The 27,088-nt window shown below is 46.1% G+C and overlaps 1 long non-coding RNA gene across 1 annotated transcript; it reads left to right on the top strand.

Moving 5' to 3' along the window:
- Positions 1-295: 295 nt before the first annotated feature.
- Positions 296-21,130, top strand: LOC133372711 (uncharacterized). Its single transcript, XR_009759531.1, has 3 exons — positions 296-394; positions 4,314-4,382; positions 20,488-21,130. It is a non-coding gene; the product is annotated as an uncharacterized LOC133372711 (long non-coding RNA).
- Positions 21,131-27,088: the final 5,958 nt, after the last annotated feature.

Here is a 27,088-nt window from a genome sequence, read left to right as displayed (position 1 = left end):
AGCAAAATTTCCTGCTGGCCTCCCTTTAAAAAGAAGAAGGTGTGCTGTTTGTTCAAGGCTATCCAAACATTTGCAAAAGCTCTGGCAGCCAGGGAATGCGCGAGGCGGTGCGTCCTAGGCGTGGGAAACTGCTGCTCTCCTCAACCTTTGGAGAGCCTCGTCTCTCTCTCCCCAACCTCCTCCCTCAGGCAAGCAAGCGGTTCAATTTTTTTTAAAACAGAACAAGAACCCAGTGCCAAGAGATTTATTGAGCTGATAATGACAGCTTCAGTCAGCAGCAGTCAGCCGATGGAGAGGAGAGGAGGAGGGGAGACAGTCTCCAGATCACAGGAGAAAGAAAGAGATGAAGTGTGTACGTACATGAGAGCCCGGAAGGATCTGGTGTCAGAAGAAGGTTAGAGAATGGAGAAGCAGGCCTGCTGTTGTGAGCCAGGTTTCGATGGTTAATCTCTAGGATGAAAGCTGTCAGGAGGAGGGTAGGGTTGCCACTGTTCTGGCCGGGCCTCCTGGTATTTTTGAAAGCCAGAGTCCCCCCCCCCCACGGGTTATGTTGGGGGTTTGTGTGGGTTTTTTTTCCCCCTGAGAGGCCTAGTTCACTCTTACACCTGCATTAAAAAGGGGGGGAAAGTTTGCTTTTAGAATGATTCACTTCCCTGTGTTTCTGAGTCACTATTCTGCGATTGGAAGGCAGCTGGAGCAGTGACTTGTAAGAGACACAACAGGCATCCTCCTCCTAAGGCAGATGATCTGACAGACCCAACCTTTGCCAACCTTGTACCCTCTAGATGTTTCTGACTGTGTACACACAGCACATTTAAAATGCATTATTTTCCTCAAAGGATCCTGGGAATTGTAGCTTGTTAAGGGTGCTGGGAACTGTAGCTCTGTGAGGAAGAAACTACATTCCCAGGATTCTTTGAGGGAAATAATGTGCCTTAAATGTATGGTGTGTACATAGCCTGCAACTCCCACTGCATCAGCGTCAGCCAATTTCACAGAAGGCTTGCCCACCGGCTTCACATAGGAACCTAATTGGAGGAGGCCAGCCCAGAGCAGTACCTCTCACAGAAACACAGTGGGCATCCTCCTCTGAGGACAGGTAATCCTGCTATATCAGGAGTGACTGGATGATCTAATCACACCTGATTTCACGGAAGGCTTACCCACCTCCACAGTGGAAGCTGATTGGAGGAGGCCAGCCCAGAGCAATGACTCATACAGAAAAACAATGAGCATCCTTCTGCTACGTGAGGAGCAGGTGAATGATGCAATCCTGCCTGATTTCAAAAGCATGGCAGAATTGCCTGTCTTCTCCTCCATGGAGGCTGATGCAAGGAGGCAAGACCAGAACCTTTCATTATTTAAGTAATGTATTGCTTCAAGATGCTCCAGAGGCAAATCTGCTGTAAGCACATCTCCTTATTAGGGGAAGGTACATAGCCCATAGCTCAGTGTTAGAGCGCCTGCTTTGGATGCAGAAGGTCCCAAATTCAACCCCCTATCGCATATCCAGGGAGGGCTGGGAAAGATTCCCTGCCTGAAACCCTGGAGAGCCGCTGCCAGTCAGTGCAGACAGTACTGAGCTAGATGGACCAATGTTCTGATTCAGTAGAAGGCGGCTTCTTCTGTTCTTATCTATCAGAAGTTTGAAAAAACACCAATTCCATTGTCATGGCATCCAGTACTTGGACCACCAGAGATCTGACACTGAGCATGGGGTTTTCAAATCTCCTCCTTAAATGCAATTCTTCAGACCCTCCAACACATCAGAGAGGAAAACAGGAACATTGTTGTTTTATGTAAATGCCCCTATCCTCATACCAAGGGCCACACCACTGCATGCCACTGTTCTCCACTTTATTTTATTGTGTTTATGATTGCATTTATATCCTACTTTTTTCCTCCAAGGAGGAAAAAGCATGGCTCTCCTCTCTCTCCATTTTACCCTCACAACAACCCTGAGAGGTAGGTTAGGCTGAGAGGAAGTGACTTTGACCATGGTCACCCAGCAAGCCTCATGGCCAAGTGGGCAGTTGAACCTTGGTCTCCCAGGTCCCAGTCCAGCACTCAGTCTTACCACTACCTGTATTTTAACCCAAAGCATATTCTTTCCCCAGGCATTTCAAATCATTTTAAATCATTTTAACCTTTTAAATCTTAAAATTTTGTATCTTGTATCTTTGTATCTGTATTTGATATTATTTAAGTTGGCTGTGTTTTGTCTGCTTGTTTATTGTGTTTTTAAGGATTGTTTTAAAAATTGAAATGTAATTATATGTCGTATTGATTGTACACCGCCCAGAGAGCTTGCTACAGGCGGTATAGAAATCGAATTAAATAAATAAATAAATAAATTTCCTGCAAACAAATGTGGGAACTGTGGTTTACCACTCACAGAGCTACTATTCCCAGCACCCTTAACAAACTACATTTCCCAGGGTTCCTTGCAGGAAATAGCTTTCAATGAGCTTTAAAAGTATGGTATGTACACAGCCACAAGCTGAAAATCAAAGAAAAATAGGAGATGGAACCTTTCCCTTGATTTCCAATGTAAATTGTGCCCTGACAGAGGCCAGCTCACACATTCATCTGCCAGTATGGTGTAATGGATGGAGAGTGTTTGACTAGGAGCTGGGAGACCAGGATTCAAATCCCCATTCAGTCATGAAGCTCACTGGGGGTGACCTCAGGCCAGTCACTATCACTCTAACCTACCTCACGGGGTTGTTGTGAGGATGGAATGGGGACTAGGCATGCCACCTTGTGCTCCTGGCAGTAAAGGCAGGATATAAATGTAATAAATAAATACAAATAATCCAGTATGTGGAGAACCCAAGGGCGTTGGATCAATATTTGCTTGGATTGGCTGGGTTACAGTAAATTGTGCCTCAACTGTTTCATTGTGCTTCTGTATTTCTATGACAGTGTCTGTAGATCTATCATTTATTTACTGTAAATATGCATGCTGTATATATTATCCACAGGCAATGCAAACTGAGTTAACCAAATAGCCTGGGGGTATGAGGAACTCTCTCTCTCTCTCAGGAGTAGCCACTCTGTAGAGAAAAATAAAATTATTCTTCCAAATCCTAGGATGAAGAATATGAAGTGGAGGGCCCACACTCCCACAGCCCATCTACACCTTTGCATGCTCTGTGCTGCGGGCCTCTCTACTGTTATTAGGCAGGGTTTCTGCTTATTTAAGCAATTTTCTATCCTACCCTACAGTACAAGGGCTCTCTCAGGACAGCTAACCAACCCAGAGGTTCTCCATCCTCAGAACAATCCTGTGAGGTAGGTTAGACTGAGAGAGTGTGTGACTGGTCCAAGGTCAACCAGCAAGCTTCACAGGGAGTCGAACCGGGATATCTCCAGTCCTAGATTCTGATCCCTGCACCACGCTATGTCTCTATGCCAGGGCTGTGGAACCTGTGGCCTTTCAGATGTTGTTGGACTTCAACTCCCATCAGCCTCAGCAAACAGGCAACAGGTGGTGGGAAAGACTTGAGTCTCACACCCTGGAGATTTGCTGCTTCCAATTAGTGGTACTGGGCTGCAGGGGAGGCTGGCCCATTTGGGCATGTGGGGCATTGCCCCACCAGACACAGTCTGCCCTAAGCTACCCCACACACCTGCCCATCTTCTTACTTATAGCCAGCCCATGGGTAGTGCTATGGGCTGTCAGCTTCCTCCTCCTCCATGTCAGTGTAACCCTTGCAGAACTCAGCAAGGAGGAGCGTGAGGACAAAGCTAGAATGAGTATGCTCTGCCTGTCATTGGCTCTGGTGCCACCTACTGTTGGTCTCCCAGCTTTCCGCCCCACCAAATGGGCACCAGCTGGATGGAGATATGGTCTGACCGGATATAAGGCAGTTTCCTACATTTAGAAGACACATGTCCACACTAACATATTTTTTTTAAAAAGCATCCCAAAAAGTCCAAATAAAAACAAAAATGGGACAGTCTTATACCAGGAACAAGCACCATAAAACACAGATTTATCTCTAATAAATGGAGGGACTTGGGAGCATATTGCAGTTCCTGTAAGAACATAATAAAGGAGAGAGGTTCTGTATTGATGATTTTACCCCGGCAATTTTATCTTGCAATGTTATTTTATTTTTTGTACAGCTTGGGATTGTAAGTGACAAACAGTGAGGGCCCCATTGTGTGTTGATGTCATCATCTGTGGGAATGATCGCAATCTCCACATCTTTACCTCAGTGCACTTTTGGGCCACCAAGTCACCAGCTAGGCAAAGTTTGCAATAAAGTACAACTGCTGAATTGATATCCTGCTTTTCCTCCTTCTAGATATATGATGCTAAAGGCCCCAGGCTCTGTCTCATGGCGATGAATGAAAAGAATAACTCAGTAAGCAAGGTAAGCAAGAGGCTGTGATGGCCACCAACTTGGATGGCTTTAAATTCATGGAGGATAAGGCTACCAATGGCTACTAGCCATGATGGCTGTGCTCTGCCACCATAGTCAGAGGCAGAATGCTTCTGAAAACCAGTTGCAGCCACGGGAGGGGAGAGTGCTCTTGCACTCAGGTCCTGCTTGTGGGCTTCCCATGGGCATCTGGTTGGCCACTGTGAGAACAGGATGCTGGACTAGATGGGCCACTGGCTTGATCCAGCCTGCTCTTCTTATATTAAGGTTTTTATAGGACTGAGTGTGCCTATCTATCTACCCCAGGTGTGGGGAATCTTTGGTTCTCCAAATATTGCTGAACTACAACTCCCATCAACCCCAGCAAGCATGGCCAATGGTCAAGGATAATGGGAGTTGTAGTTCAGCAACATCTGGAGGGCCAGAGGTTCCCCACACCTGATCTACACGGACATATGCAAGGAGAGGTGTTGCGGGGGATGGACCTCTAGAGAATGGACCCCCCATAGCCAAGCTGGGAGTAACTATCACTATTCCTGGGTGACTGATGGAAAGGAGGATATTTATGATTGATTGATTGATTTTAATATTTCTACCCCGCCTTCCGGCCAAAAGGTCCTCAAGGCGGCTTACAAAAAATATAAAAATACACTAATAAAACATCAATAAAATATCAATAAAACATCAATAATACATCAATAAACAATAAAAACAATACAATTTGTAATACAATTCAAAGTTAACACAAACTACCTCCCCCCTCACTTTGGCAAAATAGGTGTTATAGACATTGGGCTACTTTGCAAGACTAGCCACACTCTCTCAGTCATAGTCCTATCCCCATAGTTCTGGGAGTGGCGTGGCCCTCTCAGCCGGTGGAAGTTCTGGCCCTGGAGCTGCCAGTTCACCTTGCGAGGGTCCCAAAGGTGCATAAAGGTGGATTCCAGACTATGGTCTGAAGGCACAGGAGGCCACCACCTTGCTGCATCTGAGTCTGGTCAGTGCTTGGTTGGAAGACCTCTTGTGAACCGGATGTATCCTTCCTTGGATTCTGTGATGGAAGAAAGGTGAAATAAAGTAGATAAAGGTATGGAGAAAGTAGACAGGGTGAAAACTTTCGTCCCTCTCTCATAACACAGAACTTGAGGCCACCCAGCGAAGCGGAAGATTGAGGACAAACAGAAGAAAGGCCTTTTTTTCACTCAGTGCATAGATGAACTGTGGAATTCTCTCCCACAAGGTGCAGTGATGGACTCCAACTTGGGTGGCTTCAAAAGAGGATTAGACAAATTTATGGAGGATGAGGCTCTCAGTGGCAACTAGCCACTCAGGCTATGTTTTCCCTCCACTGTTAGAGGCAGTATGCCTCCAAATACCAGTTGCTGGGAATCACAAGTGGAGAGAGAGTTGCTTTTGCACTCAGGTCCTGCTTGCAGGCTTCCAAAGAGATATCAGGCTGGCCACTGTGAGAACCAGATGTTGGACTGGATGGGCCTTTGCCCTGGTCTGGCAGCTAGGCTCTTCTTATGTTCTTATGATAGGGAAAAAGAACAGGGGTTGGTCATCAAGTCCATCACTTTGCTTGTGCTTGTCAGATTCTCAGGCGCATCTGGCCAGCAGCTCTTGCCATCAGAATCCCGGGTTAGATGGACCTTGGTCTGGCCCAGCAAGGTGATTCTTTCATTTCTTGGTTTTTAGGGAATATGGCCAAGAACACACATGATAGCTGGGTCATCAAGACCCTGGGAAGCCCAGTCAAAGACAGCTGTGTTTGCTCAAAAAAAGAAAAAGAAAATTACACATTGCATCCTGACTTGGCAGGATCCTCTCGAGGTCATGTCTTCCCGTTGCACATGACACCCCCAACTTTCCACACATGTGAGCCACCTGCTTGTTAGCCAAGAGAGGCTAGATTCACAAGTTGCATTGACTGATTGACTGAGTTTATTTATATGCCATCTTTCCACACTGAACAGCGCTGAAACTGGCTTACAACAAGCATTCAAAATATCAAAAGGCAAAGCATTGGGATAGGGGGGAGAAGTCAGTTTACAAAAAGAAACAACTTCAAAGAAGACAAAAATCAACAATTTAGCAAATGTAGAATAAATTGTATTACAAAAGAAACAATCTAGACTTAGATACAGTGAGCAGACAATAGGTATATAAAGCTCTTAACAGCTTGGGACTAGTCTTCTTGCAGGCTCACCTTACCCAATATGCACCCACTCGGACCATTTAGATTTCTGGAACTGGCACTGTTACAGGTGCCACAAAATACTGATTCCGCACTTGTAAGAAATCGATGTTTTAGTGTGGCAGCAACTACTCTTTGGAACTCCCTACCTATTGACAACAGGCAGGCCGCCTTCTCTGCATTCCTTTCAGTGCCTGCTTAAATTTTTTTGTTTAGGCAAGCCTACCCAGACGAGTAAATACTGACCTCTGTTTTAATATCTTTTTTTTTTTTAGTTTAATGTTAACTATCTTTTAAATGCTTTTCATTACTTACTTTTAATTAAGAATTTTAATATTTCTCGTAAACCACTAACAATAGTTCCTAAACTTTTTTCCCCATGGATCACATGAAAACTGTAAATTGGTGAGGGTCCTGCTGGACCACCTAACAATTTTTTCTGCCCGTTGCAGCAATTGTAATGCGCTGTGCTATATGCTGTATGGTTTTTAATTGAATTTTGATTGCTTCTTTTATTTCATAGACAGTAGTATCTCAGGGTTCGAATCCCCACATAGCCATGAACCATGCGCTTGGGCTAGTCACTGCCTCTCAGCCTCAGAGGGAGGCAATAGTAAACTCCTTCTGAATACCGCTTACCATGAAAACCCTATTCGTAGGGTCGCCATAAGTCAGGATCGACTTGAAGGCAGTACATTCACATTTAGTATCTCAGTTGAGGAAGTACATGTGTTCCTGGACATTACTTCTTTAACAGACTCTACTGGACGTAGGAATAACATGGAAAAAACAGGAATGGGTTCCCAAACCACAAAAAAGAAGAGCAGTTCAACATATTTCAGCAAACTTTTTATTCAAAACTAACAAAATGCATGTCTGAAATGAAACAACCAGGCCCAGTAAGACTTGCATGCAGACCACTTGAAGGCTTCTTCCAAAATGCATACAGGGACTTTCCTTGCCTTTTTTATTTTATCATGTAGCATCTTGCTATAGCAATCTAAAGCTTTGAGCAAAGTTCTCCTCTCCGTTCACTCGAGCAGGCAGGCAAGGGGCAAGCACCACCACCCTGTGCTTGGTCTCTCTCTCTCTCTGCCACCCTCCCCTGCACTCGAGCAGACACGTCTGCAGTAAACAGTGCTTCCAGGGCACCCAAAGCACTGTTTACTGCAGAGGCGCCTGTGCCACAAGGCAAGAAGCGCCATTCCAGCCACGCATGAGGGAGCTGCCTATGGCAGCTGCAGTCCAGTAGACAAGGAACCACATTCTGTGTCAGAGTGTGTTCCCACCCCACATCCCCTGCACCCAAAAAAGACTTTGTTAAAAGGAGCTTCTTTCCAGGAGGATTTATTAGCTGCGGTGTTACTGTATTGTATTTTATTGTATTACCATTTGAATTCTATGGAATGAAAATTTTTATTTGAATTCTATGCAACACTTATTATTATCATCATCATCATCTCACCTTCCTTCCAAGGAGCTCAAGGTGGTGTACATGGTTCTCCCTTTCCTCATTTTATCCTCACAACACCCCTGTTAGGTAGGTTACGCTGAGAGGGTTTGACTTGCCCCAGGTCATCCAGTGGGGATTTGAACCTTGCTCTCCCAGGCCCTGTCCAGCTCGCTAACCACTACACCCCACTGGCTCTCAGTGCCATGGACCACCTGAATGGAGCTCAAGGGTAGGCTGGTGGTCCACAGACCACAGTTTGGAAACGCCTGGCTTAGAGGTTCTGTTACAGTCAAGTGGTATATAAGTTTTGTTAATTAATTCATTGAGTGATTAAAATTTAGTCACAAAAAAGGCATCCTACAAGGAGAGCTGGGGGAGAATACCAGCCAAGTCGATCCATCCATTTGGGGTTCCCCTTGGTGCAGAACAGAGGGAGGCAATGGTAAACCACCTCTGAATACCGCTTACCATGAACACCCTGTTCATAGGGTCGCCATAAGTCGGGATCGACTTGAAGGCAGTCCATTGCCATTTTTTTGGTGCAGGAAACACAGGCATCTTTCTCTTACAGATTTACAGACTTGGAATATTATGAGTCATTTTGGAAGCCATTTCCTGAGGAGGGAAGCCAGTTTATCAATTATTGTTTTTTAAAAACAATCCTCTCCCTTGTTGCTATATATATGTATATCTTTATTTTCTCTTCCCCCCTCCAGTTGTTTGTTTTTTGTTGCATAAACGCATCGGGCTGGGCAGACAGTTTTCGTCCCACGCTTAAAGCTTAAGTGCCCCACTTCAGACTGGAAAAAAACTGTTAGATTTATTTACAGTAAGCAAGCTTGCAAACTCGGAAGGCCTGGGCATGTTTGCTATTGTGTGGCTGGCTGCTGGGATAGTTCTCACACGTGTGGCTCCTGTGGGCATCAAGATCTTGTGTGGCTGCCAACAGCCGCTCAGGGTTCCTGGTGCTAATTATACCCATGTCATCCCACAGGCCTAAAAATGGGGCAGACATAGAAAGCTGACTTATGCCAGATCAGACTAGTCATCCACCCAGCCCAGTATCATCAGCTCTGACTGGCAGCATCTCTCCAGACTAGGTTTTCCATGGTCTTAGTGATCCATCATCTGTGCACTCTGTGCTTGGCCGAACTTCAGTCCAAAGCACGTGGTAACCAGATCCTTAGAAGCACATCCAATATTAATAGCTACATCAACAGGAGAGAATCCAGCACTTCATCCCAGTGGTGGCTGGTGACCACTGGGATTGGTAGGGCGGAAGGCTGGGAGCCCAACAGTAGGTGGAGCCAGAGCCAATGACAGGCGTAGACAGGAGCCAATGACAGGCAGAGCCAAATCATCCCAGTTTTGTCCCCATCCTCCTCCCTGCTGAGTTCTACAAGTGCAAAAAACTCAGACTTAAGAAACTGTCTGGCAGTGCCACGCTGCTGGACCGGATGTAAGTAAGAAAGCAGGCAGGTGAGGGCAGGCTGAGTTTCTTGGGGCAGCACCCCATTTGCCCTAATAGACAGGCCTCTGTGGCCTCATCCTATACTTTCCAGGTAATTATAACCTCTCCCCCTGGTGCCAACTTGACAGGAAGGCCCAAGGGAAAACTTCAGTATAAAAACATTGTCCTCACCCATTTGGCACTAGGTGGGTTTGGATCCTGGGTCTCTAAGGCAGCAACCCTATATGTACTTGGAAAAAAGAAAGAAATGGACTGCCTTCAAGTCGATCCTTACTTATGTCTAGCTTACGAATAGGGTTTTCATGGTAAGCGGTATTCAGAGGGGGTTTACCATTGCCTCCCTCTGAGACTAGTCCTCCCCAGCTGGCTAGGGCCTGCTCAGCTTGCCACAGCTGCACCAGCCAGCCCGTCTTGTCCGCAACTGCCAGCTGGGGGGCAACTGGGCTCCTTGGGACTATGCAGCTTGCCCACGGCTGCACAGGAGGCAGGGCATGTAACCCCTGAGCCACTCACTGTGGGGGTGATCTTTAGCTGGCCCTTGACACCCAGGAGACACGAGCGGGGATTTGAACTCACAGACTCTGGACTCCCAGCCAGGCTCTCCTCCCCGCTGTGCTATGCCAGCTGTCTATACGTACTTACCTGGGAGCAAGTCCCAGCGTGCTCAACGAGAATTGCATGCATAGGTTTAGTGCAGGGGAAGCCTTTGCAGCCTGGGGGCCACATTCCCTTCAGGGTGCAACCTTCCAGGGGCCACATGGCAGCAGTGGGTGAGGCCAGAGACAAAAGTGGGCACAGCAACAAATGTACATTTGAGGGTGTGCAGTAAGGCCAGTGGAAGGTGTGTGGCCTGGGGAGAGAGGATCAAACAGAGAGGCTTGGAGGGCGGCACGTATGAGGTTCTCCACCTCTGGATTAGGCTACAACTTAGTGGTACAGCATATCCTTTGCATGCAGATAGCCCCAGTTTCTATAATCCCCGGCATCTCCAGGTAGGGCTGGGAATGTCCCCTGCCTGGAACCTTGGAGAACCGCTGCCAGTCAGTGCAGACAATGCTGACCTGGATGGACCAATGGTCTGACTTGCTATAAGGCGACTCCCTGTGTTCCTGTTGCACCGAAAAAAGCCCAAGAGACTATTGGCCTAGAAGAAAAGATTTTGTCCGTTGCGGCTTTCCACGCTGAGATGAGGACAAACTTTATTTGCAGGGTTTCTCCTCCCTGCTCAGCTTCACAATAAGAGGTATAGCATGGACAGGGAGGAAAGGTGTTGGCGGGGAGAGGGTGGGGGGAAATCACCTTGTCTGCTTGCAGTCTCTTAGTCCTCCTGAATGGACCCATTCACAGACTTGACAGCCACAGAACCTGTTATGTCTTGGGAGCACAGCCCAAGCTCAGATCCCTGGAGATTTAAAAAAAAAATAAAAGCAGAGCTAAACCGCACCTTTAATACCCCCTCAACACACACACACACACACACACATATTTTCTCTTTACTGTGTGGCAGAGAAAGTGGCAGAGCGATAAACAGGAGTTCTCTCTTGGCTTAAACAATGGGGAAAGTTGGCCAAGGTAGGGAGGGACTGTCCTGCTTCAATGTGGGTTCCACCTGTATACTTCACCCTCTCCCCACCACCACCTACGTAACATGCCTGCTGTATGCATGGAGGTGGAATGTGCTGCTTCGGCCAGGTCCACTCACCTACATTAGGGAGAGAGAGAGAGAGAGAGAGAAAGAGAGAGAGAGAGAGAGAGAGAGAAGGCAAAGTGTGGGAATTCTCCACCCTCCTTGACTCAAAGCCATATATTATGTCTGTCCTGGGGCACAGCCCAAGCACACCGGTTAATGAATTACACAGAAGTGTGTGCGCATTTGGGGGGAGGGAGAGAGAGGGAGACCGGCAGGCAGGCAGGCAGGCACAGCACCCAACACAAGGGCAGGGCAAGGCTGAGCTTCAGAAGTCAAGTATGCAGAGGCCTTTGACAAATTTTATGGTATGCGGTTATTCAGCCGCCTGTCTGACGAGGTCTTGCTCAACCCGGTACTCAGAAGTGTGGGAAAAAACCTTCCAAGTTGGCGGCAGCAAGCGGGTTTAACTCTTTCGCGCCCACTGCAATTCAGCAATCACTTCTAAAGCATTTTAAATATATATTAATGGGGGGAAAATTATGTCAAGATTATCAGGGCGATGGACATAGTTCTTGGTCAGGGCCAGCTCTAGCATTAGGCTAGATGTGGGGAGCTTTTGGCCCTCCTATTGTTGCTGAACAACTCCTATCAGCCCCAGCAAGCATTAGGTGGCAGATGCAGGGAGGTTGTCAGTGGATATTGGATGACAGGCCTGTGGATGCTACAGTGCTGGGGGTAGGGGGGGAAATCATTTTGATTAGGATTTTAATGTGAACCTACCTAATTCACTTTCCAGAACAATATGATCATCTCTTTTGAGATTCGTGTTTCTCTGAATTTTGTGATGTGGTTCTCTAACCAAATCATATGAACAAAAATGTGTATATGGAAAGGGGGAAAATTCATATATTAGTGGAAATTACACACATGCACACACACACGCACACACACTCATTATATTAGGGGAAATTGATTGCAATAATGTGGATATCAAGCAAAATTGCCTGCAGAAATGTGCATAGTGGGAGAAATTAGCACTAAACTGCTGACAAATTTTCATGAGGACTTTTTCAAAAATGGCAAACAGATGTGAAAATGTGGAGAACTGAAGCTTGGAAAAATGAAAAATGGAGAGAAACCAGTATGGTCATATTCTTCCATCCCTAAACACAGCCTGCCTTGCACCCCTGATCATAGCGAGATTTGGTCACTTCCAGGCTGCCACTGTTTTGTGGGTAGGATTCAATCAAATGCCATTTTTAATTCCATCTAAGTGAGTGGATCTGAACAGGGTGGTTCATGACAGATGCTATTAGAGGTCGCTGATTCATAGGGTCCTCATAAGTCGTTATCAACTAGAAGGCACATAACAACAATAAATGAGTGGTATGACCCCTGCACACCGCAAGGCAATGAAATCCCCCAAATACACCTGTATCAGTTTCTGCCTGTGCTGTTTAAAGGCCCAGGAGCAGGGTTGGTTTAAACAAACAAACAAACAAACAAACAAACAAACAAACAAACAAACAAACAAACAAACAAACAAACAAACAAACAGAGTTGGATACCCCAATTTTTTCTTGGCATAAATATAGTGGCAAAACTGTTAGATGTAACATTAATATTATTGGTTGTATCCAATATTAGTCCTACTCGGAGTCGATAGGGAAAAACGTCCCAACTGTTAAAGTGGTACCACAATGGAATTGATTACCTAGGAAGGTGGTGGGCTGTCCAACCCTGGAGGCATTCAAGAGGCAGCTAAACAGCCATCTGGATTCCTGCATTGGGCTGGAGGTTGGACTTGATGGCGTTACAGGCCTTTTCCAACTCTACAATTCTATGACCCATTGAAATTAATGGACATGACTCACTGAAGTGTATTGATTTCAGTGAGTACAACTTAGTTGGATAAAACCCTATGAATTTACTGCTCCCCACACCTGGGTAGGGCTGCTGTGCCTTTAACAGCTGAGTAGCTGACAGAAGTTCAATGGGTGCAGTATCTTCCTGGCATTATCCTTCATCAGCCAGCAGCGTGTTCCCAAGGCACTTCAGGAGGGTGCACAGCCCTCCTAAAGGTTCCACCCAAGGAGTAGGCTGACCTCGGATCATCATCACCAGAAGACGTAGCTAATTGTATTGTTAATTGGTGTGCCGTGGGACAAGCTAAAAGCTGCAGGCAAGTCAGGGCATTATCTCAGATCCTGGTGCCACTCCTGCCGTGGACGGCAAGGCCTTCCCTAATAATCCTGCAATTACAGTGGCTGCCTCGTGGCTTCCAGCTGCTTGTGACAACAGGGTGGAGGAGGTTATTGAGTAAACCACTTATATGCACCTCCCTTTTCAAACAGGGGTATACTTGGCATCTGCAGCAAAGTACTTCGTTGCTGAGTTAGTTCTTACTGTCCATCTTTGCTTTGGCTCTGTGCTGAGAAGCAGAAGGTGTGATTAATTCAGAGGAAACTGTTCCATGTGGGCAGATGGGGCACTGCCCCACCAACCTCAGTGTGGTCTTTCCCAGTCCGTACCTGCCTGCCCTCTTCCTTACAACCAGTGCAAGGGGGATGGCCCTTGGAGGTGGCTTTCAGCTTCCTGCTTCTTGGTCTCAGTGCTGCCCCTTGAAGAACTCTGCAGGGAAGAAAATGGGTCAAAACTAGGAATTAGTTGGCTCTGGCTCCACTTACTGTTTGGGCTGCCTGCTTTCCACCCTGCCATTCTCAACGGGCACCAGCCATTACTGGTGATTAGGGATGGGGTAGAAATTAGATTCAGTTTCATATAAAGCCAAATCTATCAAATTCGCACTTTCCAAAACAATATGAGATCCAAACCACAGCCATTCTTCAAAATGTGCACTTATCCAAATGTTGTGACGCAGTCCTCCAATCAAACAATGTTTACAAAAATGCATCTATTAGGGAGAAATGTGCATAAAAGTGAATATATTGGTGAAAATAACATACGATGACGCATTGTATTCAGAGAAACTGCTTGCAAAAATGTGCACATTAGTCAAAACTGCATACAAAAATGTGTTTATCGGGAGAGGTTTGTATTAAAATGCTGGAGGATTTCATTAGGATTTTTTTTTGCAAAAATTCGCAGAAATATGGAGGACTGAATTTAAGACTGGAAAAATTAGAAACAAAGAGAACTGAAACTGACAGACCCATCCACTCCTACGGGTGATTATCCCATATTCCTTTGCACTGCACTGATGACTGGTGCTATGGAGTGTGCAACCTTTGAAGAAGCCACTCTAGCCAATTCTTTCTGCTCTGGAGGACTGTCCTCCACTTTGGCTTAACATCTTAGTCCTTGTCTTCCACTGTGTCAGAGCCTGCTGCATATAATTGCATTTGCTCATATTCATCACTCACAACAACCTTTATTTCTCTCTTCCTCCCTCCTGCTGTTTTCACTGTGCAAATATGTATCACAAGCTCCTTAGGAGGAGCAGGGAGGTCTTTTTCAGTTTATGAAAAGCCCTTGGTTTGTACCATGCGTGTGATGTTACCCTTAGATAATCTCTACAACAATAGTGGGAGAGGGCCGTTGCCATCATGTCCTGTTTGAGGGATTCCCGGAGGCATCCGGTTGGCCACTGTAGGAAACAGGATGTTGGACTAGAAGAACCTTTGGTTTGATCCAGCAGGGCTATTATGAGTAGCAGGGAGGGAGGGCCATGAAATGGGCCTTTGGTCTGATTCAGCCAGAGATCTTTTTACTCCTGAATTCAGGATAAGCTGCAAGTTTCCTATTAATAATCATTCTTTCTAATACTGGACTTGGGTGGTCCTGTGCCTATCAGTTTAGAAGCAAAACAGGGCCACTGAACATAAGGTAGCAATTTCTGCGTACTCAGTATTAGGGATGGGCAAATCTGTCAATCTCGGTTTCTCTTTCTTTCTCATTTTTTCAATCCTAAATTCAAGTCTGCAGATTTCCACATTACTTTGTGATTTATGTGTGTGTGTGAGCCCTCATGAAAATTCATTAGTATTTTAGTGTAAATTTCTCCTAATATACACTTTTTTTCTGTGCAGTTTCACATAATATATACACATTTTTGCAATCTTGCCTAATATAATGCATTTCCCCCATAAGTTATTTTCACTTAACATATGGATTTTTTATGCAAACGTTGTACACATTACTTAGCTGGAAAACTGCATTGCAAAATTGCACTGGCTGAAAAGCAGCCCCTTGTAAAAAAAGGAAAAGTTTTGCACAGGGTCTTTCAAAACTCTTTTCTTTTGTGAAGCTTGGCCCTCTGGCAAACAATAGCAGGAAGGAAAGAGGAAGCTCCGATTGTCTTTGTTCCAAGGTTTAAGCCTGGGGGTTTAATACATTAACACCTTGGCACCAAAAAAGGCAGCATTCCCTGAGGGGTACACTACAGTTTCCAGGATTGGAAGAAGCCCTGAGCATTAAATGTGCATTGAATGTGCCTTAAAAGTATGGTGTACATGTGACTTCTGGCTGCTTGCACACCATACATTTAAAACACATTGAAAACACGTGGCTTCCCCCAAAGAATCATGGGCAATGAAGTTTACTCCTCACGGTGCTACAATACCCAGTACTCTTAACAAACCACAGTTCCTAAGATTCTTTGGGGCTGGAGAGATGTGCTTTAAAGGTATGGTATATATGCAGCCCAAGACTCTGGTTGCCCACATACCATACATTTAAAGCACATGACTTCCCCCCAAGAATTCAAGAAACTGTAGTTTACCCTTCCCACGGAGCTATAATTCTCAATACCCTTAACAAACGACAATTCCCATGATTGCTTGGGAGAAGCCATGTGCTTTAAATGTATAGGGAGGATGTGACCCAAGCCTTTCTCTTAGGAGTAGCAACCAGGTACTAAAATGGTTTCATGTTTGGCCTCCAGCAAAGTCCCATGCTGGTAGCTCCAAGCCTGGCTCCCGTGGCCGGCTCTATTGTTAGGCAGAGTGAGGCAGCTACCTTGGGCAGCAGATGCTGAGGACGGTGGCAGCCACCACCCCCAGGAGTGGAGGCTGGTGGCTCCGATGTCAGTGGGACGGGGAATCCGCTCTCGGTTTTAGTCCAAATTTTCAAGGAGCTGTACAAAGTGCACCCAGGAATGGTAGACAAAGCTCTCCCATCATCGTGCTTGAGGTAAAGCCACATCTGTACCATGCATTCAATGAGCCATTATACCACTTTCAACAGCCATGGCTTCCCGCCAAGAATCCTGGGAACTGTAGTTTGTGAAAGGTGTTAGGAGGCCCCTATGCCCCTCACAGAGCTACAATCCCCAGAGTGGCTTAACAATCAATCCCTCTTCCCAGGGAACTGTGGGAACTGTAGCTCTCTGAAGGAACCAGGGGTGCAGATGTGGCCTGCGAACAAACTGCCAGACTGTTTAGATTCAGTACATGGAATGAGGGAGGGCGCCATGTTATCCTTTGACTCAGGCAGTAAGCTATCATCGGTCACCTCAGTTGGCTGGGCTGGATAGTATTTTTCTGAGGCATCATAGCAAGGACCTTGACAGCACCCTCAACAAACCTGCCAGAGTGTGCATTTCCCGTCAACTTGTTTTCTAGACCTCTTGACATCCATCCACCACCCTCTCCTTGTCTGTGCATCATCGACTTACTAGGTCAAGCTTCTCCCAAGATGATGGTTGGTTTCTCCTGGTCCCCTTTCATTATTTCTTTGCTGGTAACATTTAATCCTCTTGGGACACTGTTAGGTCTTAGTCTGAGCTGGATTCAGCTGTGAATGTGTTTGTCAGTGCTAGCCCTTATTCATCACATTCCCATCACACCCACACACCTATAGCCTAAATTGGGTGTCTTTAAAAGAAGATTAGACACATATATGAAGGAGGCTATCATTGGCTACTAGCCACGATGGCTGTGTTCTATCTCGTCTGTCGGAGGTGGTATGCCTCTGAATACTAGTTGCTGGGAATCGCAAGTGGGGAGAGCACTGTTGTGCTCAGGTCTTGCTTTCAGGCTTCCCATCAGCATCTGGTTGGCCACTGTGAGAACAGGATGCTGGACTTAGATGGGCCTTTGGCTCGGTCCAGCAGGCTGCTCTTATGTTCTTATCCAAGTAGGGCCTTCACCAGAATCCTGCTGGGCTCCTGCTGGGAGGAAGGGAAGGATATAAATAAAATAATAAATTAATAAACAGAATGTTGCAGCATGGAATGCTTCTGTTCAGGATGCCAGACCTTTTCTAGGATACTCCATTTCCTTCCTCCTCCTCCTCCTCCTCCTCCTTCTTCCACCTCAGAATTTTCCTGCTTCATTCTGCGGAATGTGCAAATCCAACTTCAAAGGTTTAACTTCTAAAGACCCAAAGGGACATTGGGAAGAAACTTGAACAACCCTGAATAATTGGTAAAATTGTAAAGAAAGCATCCTCCCCCAACCCCACAGTATGGTGCAGTGCACAGAATGTTGGACTTAAACTGAGGGGAGGGAGGACCCCAGTTGAAATCCCTGTTTAACCATGAATCTCACCTGGTGACTGTGGGCTACTTGCAGTCTTTACATTTTAAAAAACTCTGCAGGGTCATTGTTAGGGTAAAATGTTGAGGGAGGACCATGTTTGCAGACGTGAGCTGGAACCACTCACAGTGTCTTTCCACTGAAACTACTTTGCAGGGTTGTTGCTGTGAGGATAAGGTGCTGATGCACACCATCCTGAACATCTAGGAGACTGGGTAGTTTTAAAAAAAAATCTAAGAAATCTTAGATTGTCCCTGGCAAGCAGGGCTTATGGGGTTGCATATGCTGCCTTAAGGTAAGTTAATAATTAACTGCTGCTAGAAAACAATCCCTTCAAAAGGGTCCAGGGTGTGGCTGGTGATGGGTTTTTCACAAACCTGTTGAGCATCAAAGGGCAAACAGTAGCCTTGGAAATTTAACGAGGCAGCTCTCTCGTTTGCAGCCGGAGGCTCTCCTCAGGATGATTAACTGAAGTGCTAAGCAGTTAACTTTTTTCACACTCGCAGCCTCTAATCTGCCCAACGTAACTCAGAAGGGCGACAGATTTGCTGTTTATTTATACAGGTTACTAAAGTGTGCGGAGAATGGCACACTCCAGGATTTATGGCTGGGTTTCATGATAGGCCCTAGAAAGGAAAGGCACGTGGGGATCTTCAAATGCAGTGGGCCAAACCATTGCTGGCAGGTGTAGAGACAACAAACAAGGGTTTATCATTTAGTGTGTTACAAAGCACCTCCAGACTTGTGGGATTATTATCATTATTATTTGCTGGTGTAATCTGCAACATGTCATTGACACAATAATATTGCATTAGTGGTAGATTTATACTGGATCATCCACACACCATTTCCCTTTGGCCTTATCTGCACTATACATTTAAAACAGTATCCAACCACTTTAAACAGTAATGGCTGCCCCCAAAGAATTCTGGGCACTAAGTGCTGCAGCAGCTGAAATTATGGTTCCTCAGTGGGGCATTGCCATGCTTTCTGCTGAATCCCTTTTTGTATGATTTATTCCCTGCTGTCCTAGAGCTCTGTCCGGGCAATTAGAAAGAACACTGAGAATTGCTCGGTTCAAATTTACCCAGGGACCTTTCCCCAAAAGGCCTGAGTCATTGTTGTCAAAGATCAGCAGCAGGTCAAAGATGGCTGCTAAAGTCAGATACAAATACATTAATTAATAGGATGATTTTTTTGGCAGATTTATCTATGCAAAGCTGAGGCATTCAAACCATTGGCTGCAGTCCAGCCCACTGTTATGCTGGTGCTTACATCCCACTGAAATTGATGGGATGGAAAAGCATGTAATAATGGGTTGAAAAATTTGTCTCCCTGAGAGTCGATTGTACCACCACCCTGTCTACACCCTACCCTGCATTCGTCATCAGAGGCCATTCTTAATGTGTGCCCTCCACAGGAGGCTCAGAGGATGGCAACACAAAAGCAGTCTTTTCAGTGGTGGCCCCCATGGCTGTGGAATGTTCTCCCCAGGGAGGCATGCCTGGCACCTTCTTTATCCATCTTTAGGCACCAGGCTAAGACTTTCCCTTTAGCTCAGGCCTTTGACCCTTGATGTGGGCTGTTTTAGTTATTTCTTTTTATTTGGGTTCTAAGTTTTTATATTGTATGTTATTAATTCTGTTGCAAGTTGCCTAGAGACTGCTGGGTATGAGGTGACTAACAAATGAAAATGATGATGACATTATTGTTGTTGTTGTTGTCAACAACAACAACAATAATATAGCTTGAAGGTGTCAATAACACCTTGATGGAGCGATGGAGGGATAGATCTGTTTCTAGCCCCTGCTACTTTTGAACGTGTAAATGCACATTTTCAAAATGCATTTGAGGCTGCCATCCTACCCAGCATACCTGGGACTAACCCTCCATTGAATTCAATAGGTCTTACTTCTAAGCAGACAAAAAATGGGGAACAGCCTTAGCTTAGTGGTAGAGCATCTGGTTTGCATGCAGAAGGTCCCAGGTTTGATCCTAGAAAGTATCTCTAAGCTAGGGCTGGGAAAGACTCCGCCTAGAATCCTTGAGAGCTGCTGCCAGTCAGTGCAGACAATAATGAGCTAGATGGGCCAATGGCCTGACTCAGTATACAAATTCCCCCAAACATCCCTTCCTTAACAGCAACTCTTCTTTTCTTCAAGCTGTAAATCTATAAACCAATTTATTATTATTATTATTATTAGTAGTAGTAGTAGTAGTAGTAAATTTACAATGGAAGAAAGAGCAAACAAAAAAAGATATATAAAATAGAAAATATTGAAGGTACAAAAATTAAAAAGAAATGAAAGAAAAAGAAATAATATATGAATACTAATCATAACAATAAATCACCATCAGTTTACATTATGGATACAGTACTCATCAGTACATACACCTTGAATTAAGCATATAAATTAATATAGGCCTTGCAGATGTCCAAACAGGTGTCCACTTGAAATTGACGCCTCTATGAAATATCTTCAAATATAGCCAGGGCAGAAAGTTTTAATTTTAAACATGAGTTTGCTTTGCTTTTCATCCCCCCCCACTCCACCCTTCTCTTTTCCCCCAAGGTTTCCCCCACAAAAAAAATTCAAAGCACTTAAAGGACCCCATGGCTTTTTTTCCATTTGTGGGTTTACTTTAATCTCCGTTACAGCCGTTTAGACTCCATCCCTCCTGCTATTTTCCTGAGCGGTAAGACAAAAGCGGCGTTTACACTAATAGAGCCACTGCCCCCCCTTCCGAACCCCCCCCCCATATTGACGAAAAAGACCCCTGCGTTGTTGCTTTTAGTCAGAAGTTTTAGCATGCCAAATTAAAGTTGATTTTTTTTTTTTTTTTACAGAGTCAGTTCCCCAAAAGGGTTGACTCTGAGGGGAGATGAAGACAATACCCTTTTCAGGATGGAAGACAACCCCACTGGGACGGCAAAGGAACCTCACTTCCTCGGATGGTCTCCAAGAGGCCTTTTCTCCTTCATGAAAAAAAATTTGGCCCATCCAACCTGCCCCACGAGAAAAGATAGAAGATAATTTCGTGTCTCCTCATGAACCGGGTTGCCTAAATAGAACTGGAGAGGGCGAAAGATTTGGGATTTGAGGTCTGTAGGGGGGGAAGTTGTGTTCTTTTTCCCGTAAAAAAGCAAAAGATTATGTTCAATTAAGAAGCATTAATGGGGGTTGGAACTTATGCCAAGCTGGAGGGGCGAAGAAGAAAAAACGAGACCAGGGTCATGGCAGAACAATGTCTTGTTGACATCACTTGAAGGAGCAATTCATGAAGTGGGAAGTGAATGAGGGCTTGCTGAAATATCTTTCCCTCCCTCTAAATTCATCAAAGAAGACTCTGAACTCTTCTGTCTCCATCCTCCTCATCCCCCCCTTCTCCCTCATCTCCATGAGGAGCATCATGAGAGGAGGCTAATAGGGGAGGGTGGTGGCCATTTTGCCTCCCTCTCGCCAGCTGAGGAAAGAAGCCACATTCTTTTGTGAGGGGGAGTGTGAGGCAAATAGGGCTGAGGTGGCTGCTGTGGGGGGGGGTCGCGGGAAGACGGCTGGGAGGGGGCAGGATTTGGTTAACCCATCTCATTAGTGGCCACATGACATCATTATCTCACATTAGTGACACTCTTGCCACAGTAATTGGGAAGTCTCTGGAATGGCCTAGATGACCTTTAATTATCGTGGCGGGCTTTTTCACCCTCTTTAATGCGATTCCTCTTTCTTATTTTTTATTTTTTTTAGCCAATTCAGCACCAGACCTTGTTAAGATGCCAACGGGGGAGGGGACAGGCAGAGAGAGGACAAAATGCATGTAGAGATGTTCTAAAGAAAAAAGGATAGGGGGAAAGGTACATTAACAAGCCTATTTCCTTGGACTCTACTGTAACACAGCGCCCAAATCTTGACCGCAAGCAACTGGCTGAGGAATGACTTCCAGCTGCCCCACAGCCGCGTTGATTAGCAAAGCTATCTGCCAGTTCTGAATGGATCCCCATTGAGCTCTATGGTGGCAGGAGGGCAGGGAAACAAAGCAGGCCACCGAACCCTCTGTGCAGAACCAGGATCAAAAGGTGGCACAGTCAGGCTTCTGCCGAGCGCCCTCACCCCCGCAGGGGGCCCATTGATAAGAGCCTCCTGGATTTTCTGCAGCGACGAGGTAGACACGCTGAGAGAGATGAGGCCACGGAGGGTTTCTTGTCCACAGGGGTGTAAGAAGGCCTGGTTTTCCATTCCGCCCTGTGTTTGTCGCATGCTGCAGCACCGTTTCCGTTCTGCTGCAGTTCATCTTTTGCCAAAAACTACGTTATCCATTTCGCTATTGGCTGTGGTGAGACTTATGTAATTTAGGTAAGTTCTGTAGTAATTATGTTATTCTGTCTCATTCATTGCAGTGCAAAGGAAACCCAATGCAAATTGTAATCTATTATGTATCGTTGTGTATCGTATTCACTGGATTGATTTCTGCTGCTCTCCAGACATGGAATGATTGTGCAAACATTGGCAATTTCCAGCCCTGTTTTTGTGTTCATCGGAATTCTTTGACATTCATTTATTTTATTTATTTATGGGCTCCTACCGGGAGAAAGAGCGGGATATAAACAAACAAAGAAACTCATCTTTCAAGATGTAGCATTTGGGAAGGCGTGAGAGAGGAGAATGTCTCCTGCCTGAAACTTTGGAGAGCAGCTGCTAGTTTGTGTAGACAACGGTAAGACAGATTCCCATGTTCCTATGTCTTAAGAGAAAGGCTGTAGCTCAGAGGCAGAGCATGTGCTTTGCATGCAGAAGGTCCCAGGTTCAATCTCCGGCATCTCCAGGGAGGGCTGGGAATATTCCCTTCCTGAAAGCAGGAAGAGCTGCTGCCAGTCAGTGTAGACACTACTGAAATCAGGATAAGGCAGATTCCTGCATTCCTGTAAGGTATCAGCAGGAGCAGGGGAACGTCAAGTTTTACAAAAGTTAAAAACAACAGCCACAACAAAATGAATGGGGAGGGGACTTGACAACAGACTAAAGAGGACTGAGCATGCTCAGTGACCACAGAACGTTGCATGACTGTTGGTGCGTGGATGTGTGTAAACCTGGGTGGGAGGGGGGAATGGAATGGAGTATTGTGGAGGAGGACATGGCTGACTGGGACAATGGGGAGTAACACTCCGGACTGCAACATTTTATTGCGGATTCCAGTATTGTGCCAGTATCATTGCTTTGTTCTTGGGCGGGGGGTGGGGAGAACCCCAGCATTTCCCAGGTTAAATCGATCCCACTCCACCACAACCCATCACCCCAATCTCTCTTTTTGAACTGCCTGCTTAATTCAAGTCAGATTCAGTTTTGGAAGGAAGCAGCTGCTGCTTCTCCAGGGAAACCTTCTTCTTTGCTCTTGCCCAGGATTTGGTGCTGAAGCGATCTGCTGGGCTACCTGCCGTGAAGATTGCAATCTGACTTTTCTCCCAGGGTTCCACTTTGAACCCAGAGGCCATAGGTGGGCCAGGGAGGGGTGGAGAGAGAAAGATCAGCATGGCGTTAAGCCCGCCACGAGTTGGAATAACAAGCTTCAAACTGCAACCCTGCCCAGTAGGCCTTGGCAAGAGTCGGGAGGCTGGAAAGCGGAGGAGGGAGCATTGCATGAGGACTAATTGACTCCTGCAGATGTGGAACAGATTTTTGCTCCGGTAGAGGTTGCAGCCAGCAAGGGGAGTGTTCCAGCCTTCAGAGATATTAATCAGCTGCGTTAGGAAGGGGGCTGCCCAGCCTTACCTCTGGTCTAGGCTCTCAGCCACAGGCAGCCAAAATCTTCTGGGTGGGGAACATGTGGTCCTCCAGATGTTGCTGCACTCCGACCCACAATCATCCCAGACCACATCGGTCATGCTGGCTGAGGCTGACAGGAGTTGGAGGATAACCACACCTTCCGGAGGGCTACCCAGCTTCCCCAATCCTGTTCCGAAAAGCACGAGGATTAGTTTGGCCCTCTAGATTACAGAGATATGCTGGGGGGCTCCGTGAGAGGTGCAGAGCCCCAAGGGCCTTGCAAGAGCCCCCGGAGGATAAGGAAGCTGCCTTTTGCTGAGTCAGACTTTTGGTCTGATGCTGATGGGCAGTGGCTCCCAAGGATTTCAGACAAGGGACATTCCCAGCCTTGCCCGGAGATGTCAGGACTTTTTGCATGCAAAGCAGGTGCTCTACAAATGAGCTATGGATATTCTTCCTAACCAACATAGGAAGTTGCCTTATACTGAATCAGAACTTTGGTCCATCTAGCTGAGTATTGTCTGCACTGACTGGCAGTGGCTCTCCAGGACTTCAGACGGGCGTTTCCCAACCCTCCTTGGAGATGCCGGCGATTGAACCCGGGACCTTCTGCATGTGTTTGTGCTTTCACTGATCACTATTAGTGATCCTGGAGAGCTGCTGCCAGTCAGAGTGGACAATACTGGGTGAGCAGGACTAATGTTCCAACTTAATACAAAGCAGCTTTATACATTCAAGAGCTTGCGTGCTCCACCCTTGCAGCAGCATTCCCATTAGGAACAGGGTATTTGGGTTAGATTGTTCCAGCCCCGGAACTAGCATCTGGGAAAGAAAGTGTGTTTGCACCTGCATGCAAGCACTGCACCCACCCCAAATGGGTGCTCCTGGACCCTAATCTATTTATCTGTCCTTGAGTGACACCTAGTGGCCAAGTCATAAATTATAATTGCGAACATTCACTTCCTTTTGCATTGGCGATGGTGATGCCTTACCTGACCTCTCAACCAGGTGTGTGGAACCTTTGGCCCTCCAGATGTTGCTGAACTACAACTCCCATCAGCCCAAGCAATCATGGCCAATGGCAAGGGATTATGGCAGCTGTAGTTCAGCAACATCTGGAGGGCCAAAGGTTCCACACACCTGGTCTACATCACCAAAAAATGCCTTCCTGGATCAGAACAAAGGCTGGCCTAGTCCAGCACCCAGTGGCTGGAAGCTTACGACAGAAGCAAGATTCTCTCCCAGCCTTACCTATGGATGCCAGGAAATGGACCCAAGATCTGTTGCATTTAGTGCAGGTGCTCTGCCATTGAGCTACAGCCCTTCCCTTAGTGCAGCAGGGGTAGCCAACATGGTGCCCTCCAGATGTTCTAGACTATATCTCCCATCATCCCTGATCATTAGCCATTCTGGCTGGGGGCTGGGGGCAGTTGTAGTCCAAAAGATTTGGAGGGCACAACATTGGCAACCCCTTCCCCAGCAGGTCACAGGAGCTGTAGGGAATTGTGCCAAATGCTTTGCAGAAAAGGTGGGTTTTGAAGAGAGGTAGCCAGTCCCAGGCACAAGGAGAGAGTCTTCTCAGTGGCAACTAGCCACAGTGGCTATTTTCTACCAATTTACTGTCGGAGGCAGTAAACCTGTGAATACCAGTTGCTGCCAGAAATCACAAGTGGGAAGAGTGCTCTTGCGCTCATGTCCTGCTTATAGGCTTCCCATAGGCATGTCGTTGGCCACTGTGAAGACAGGACGCTGGACTAGATGATAGGCCCTGGGCGTGATCCGGCTTCTGGGCTTTTCTTACGTTATCTCCTATATATGTTCCTTATCCCTGAGATGACTGATGAGAAATTGTATATGCAAGTAGATCATGTCTTAAAATGGGTTGGGCATAGTTAAACAATGGGATTTCTATCACAAGGGTGCTGGAAATTGTAGCACTGTGAGGAGTTCCCGGGATTCTTGGGGGACAGCCATGGCTGTGTACACACCATACATTTAAAGCACGTGGCTTCCTCCCCAAAGAATCCTAGGAGCTGTAGTTTGCCCCTTGCAGAGCTGCAATTCCCAGCACCTTTACAAATGACAGTTCCCAGGATCCTTTAGGGGAAGCCACATACTGTGTATGCAGACATAGTCCCCTCCCCCCCAGCAACTGTTGCATACAACAACAAAAGGGGGGATTAATGCTTGCTTAGTGTAAGACAGCAAAATAAGCTTGAGCTAGACACCTGGGTAGCTGTTTAGATGTTGAAGAATGTCCCAGCCATTTCAATGCTTACTGGAGAACAGGATCTGTGGCAAGGAACCCTGCTTTTCTGGAGCATGGCCAGCAGGTGGCAGCCTTCACCCACCTTTCTGTCACATTGTTTTTACTTTCCAGTCTTCCTAAGTGAGGATCAAGATTTTGAGGAAACATGGCCAGTGGTTGAAGAGAGTGGAGACTGGTCTATTAGGCCTAGAGGGGCTCTGCCCCACGAACACCAGCCAGCTCCCCACTGCCTCCCTTTTTACTTATATCCAATCAAGGGAATGGCACTGCCATCAGCTTCCTCCTCCTTAGTCTCTGTGTTGAGCTTGTAGAACTCAGCATGGGGGCTGAACTAGAATTAGTCGGCTCCGCCTGTCATTGGCTCTTGTTCTGCCTGTTGTTAGCTCTGGCTCCGCCTGCTGCTTGGCCTCCCCGTCTTCTGCCCTACAAATCCCAATAGGCAACAGCCACCACCCGTCAGGTATGATGGGAGCTGTAATTCAGCAGCATCTGGAGGGCCGCAGGTTCCCCATCCCTGTTTCAAAGACAACTGGTTTTCCGTTTGAAAATGGTTATTTCAGTGTATCAACCTTGTAAATAAGACTTCAAAAGTTGCTAGTCTGCAAAAACAAAACAAATTACTAGCTTGTCACTTCCAAATTCTCAGTTTCTCTCTCTCTCTCACACACACACACACTGTACCCCTCTCCTCAACCAGAGAAATGGCACCTTTTCCAAGCCCAGATGGGTGTATCATTCAAAAACACAGCAAGATTCCCCACCTATCAGGAGACCATCTCCTTACCATTAGGTCCCACTGGTGAATAATCAACCCACCAGTATTTGATCACTGTTAACCAGCAATCTGCCTAACCAGGTAATGGTTGGTCAGCAGATCTAACAGATATTATTTATTTCATTTTTAACATATATACATCCAACTTCTTAATCTGAATTACGGCAGTTTACAAACAAATCAAAGCAAGAACAGGCCATTTGAAACACTGTTAAAACTGGAAGGAAAGGGTAACAACTAAATAAAAGCAGCATTAAAACAAGGTTAAAAGCAACAGCAAAAATATATGTACGCAAGGGGCCCTGGCTCCATTAAAGACCTCTGCAAATAGCAATGTTTTAAACTCATGTCTGAAAACAATAAAAGAGGAGGTTGAGCAAATAGGCAGGGGAAAGGAGTTCCACAGTTGAGGTGCCACAACTGAAAAGGACCTGTCCCTTATTATCACCCACCTCACTTCAGGAAGATTTGTCTTTTAGGGAACTCGAAAGAGTTTTGTGAGAGGTTTATCTTCTCATGGGGAACCCACATGTTCATTTCATCCCACCGTCGCCTCTTAAAGAGGCTTGGTAGGTTTCTGAAACAAATACAAGAACCTGTCACACCTGTTTACCATAGGTACTGATCCCTCTTTTCTCTGAGGAAA

Source organism: Rhineura floridana, chromosome 18 (genome assembly GCF_030035675.1).
Source record: "Rhineura floridana isolate rRhiFlo1 chromosome 18, rRhiFlo1.hap2, whole genome shotgun sequence".
NCBI lineage: Eukaryota > Metazoa > Chordata > Lepidosauria > Squamata > Rhineuridae > Rhineura > Rhineura floridana.
The sequence above is the reverse complement of the archived record's forward strand: the minus strand, read 5'-3'. Positions and strand labels throughout refer to the sequence as shown.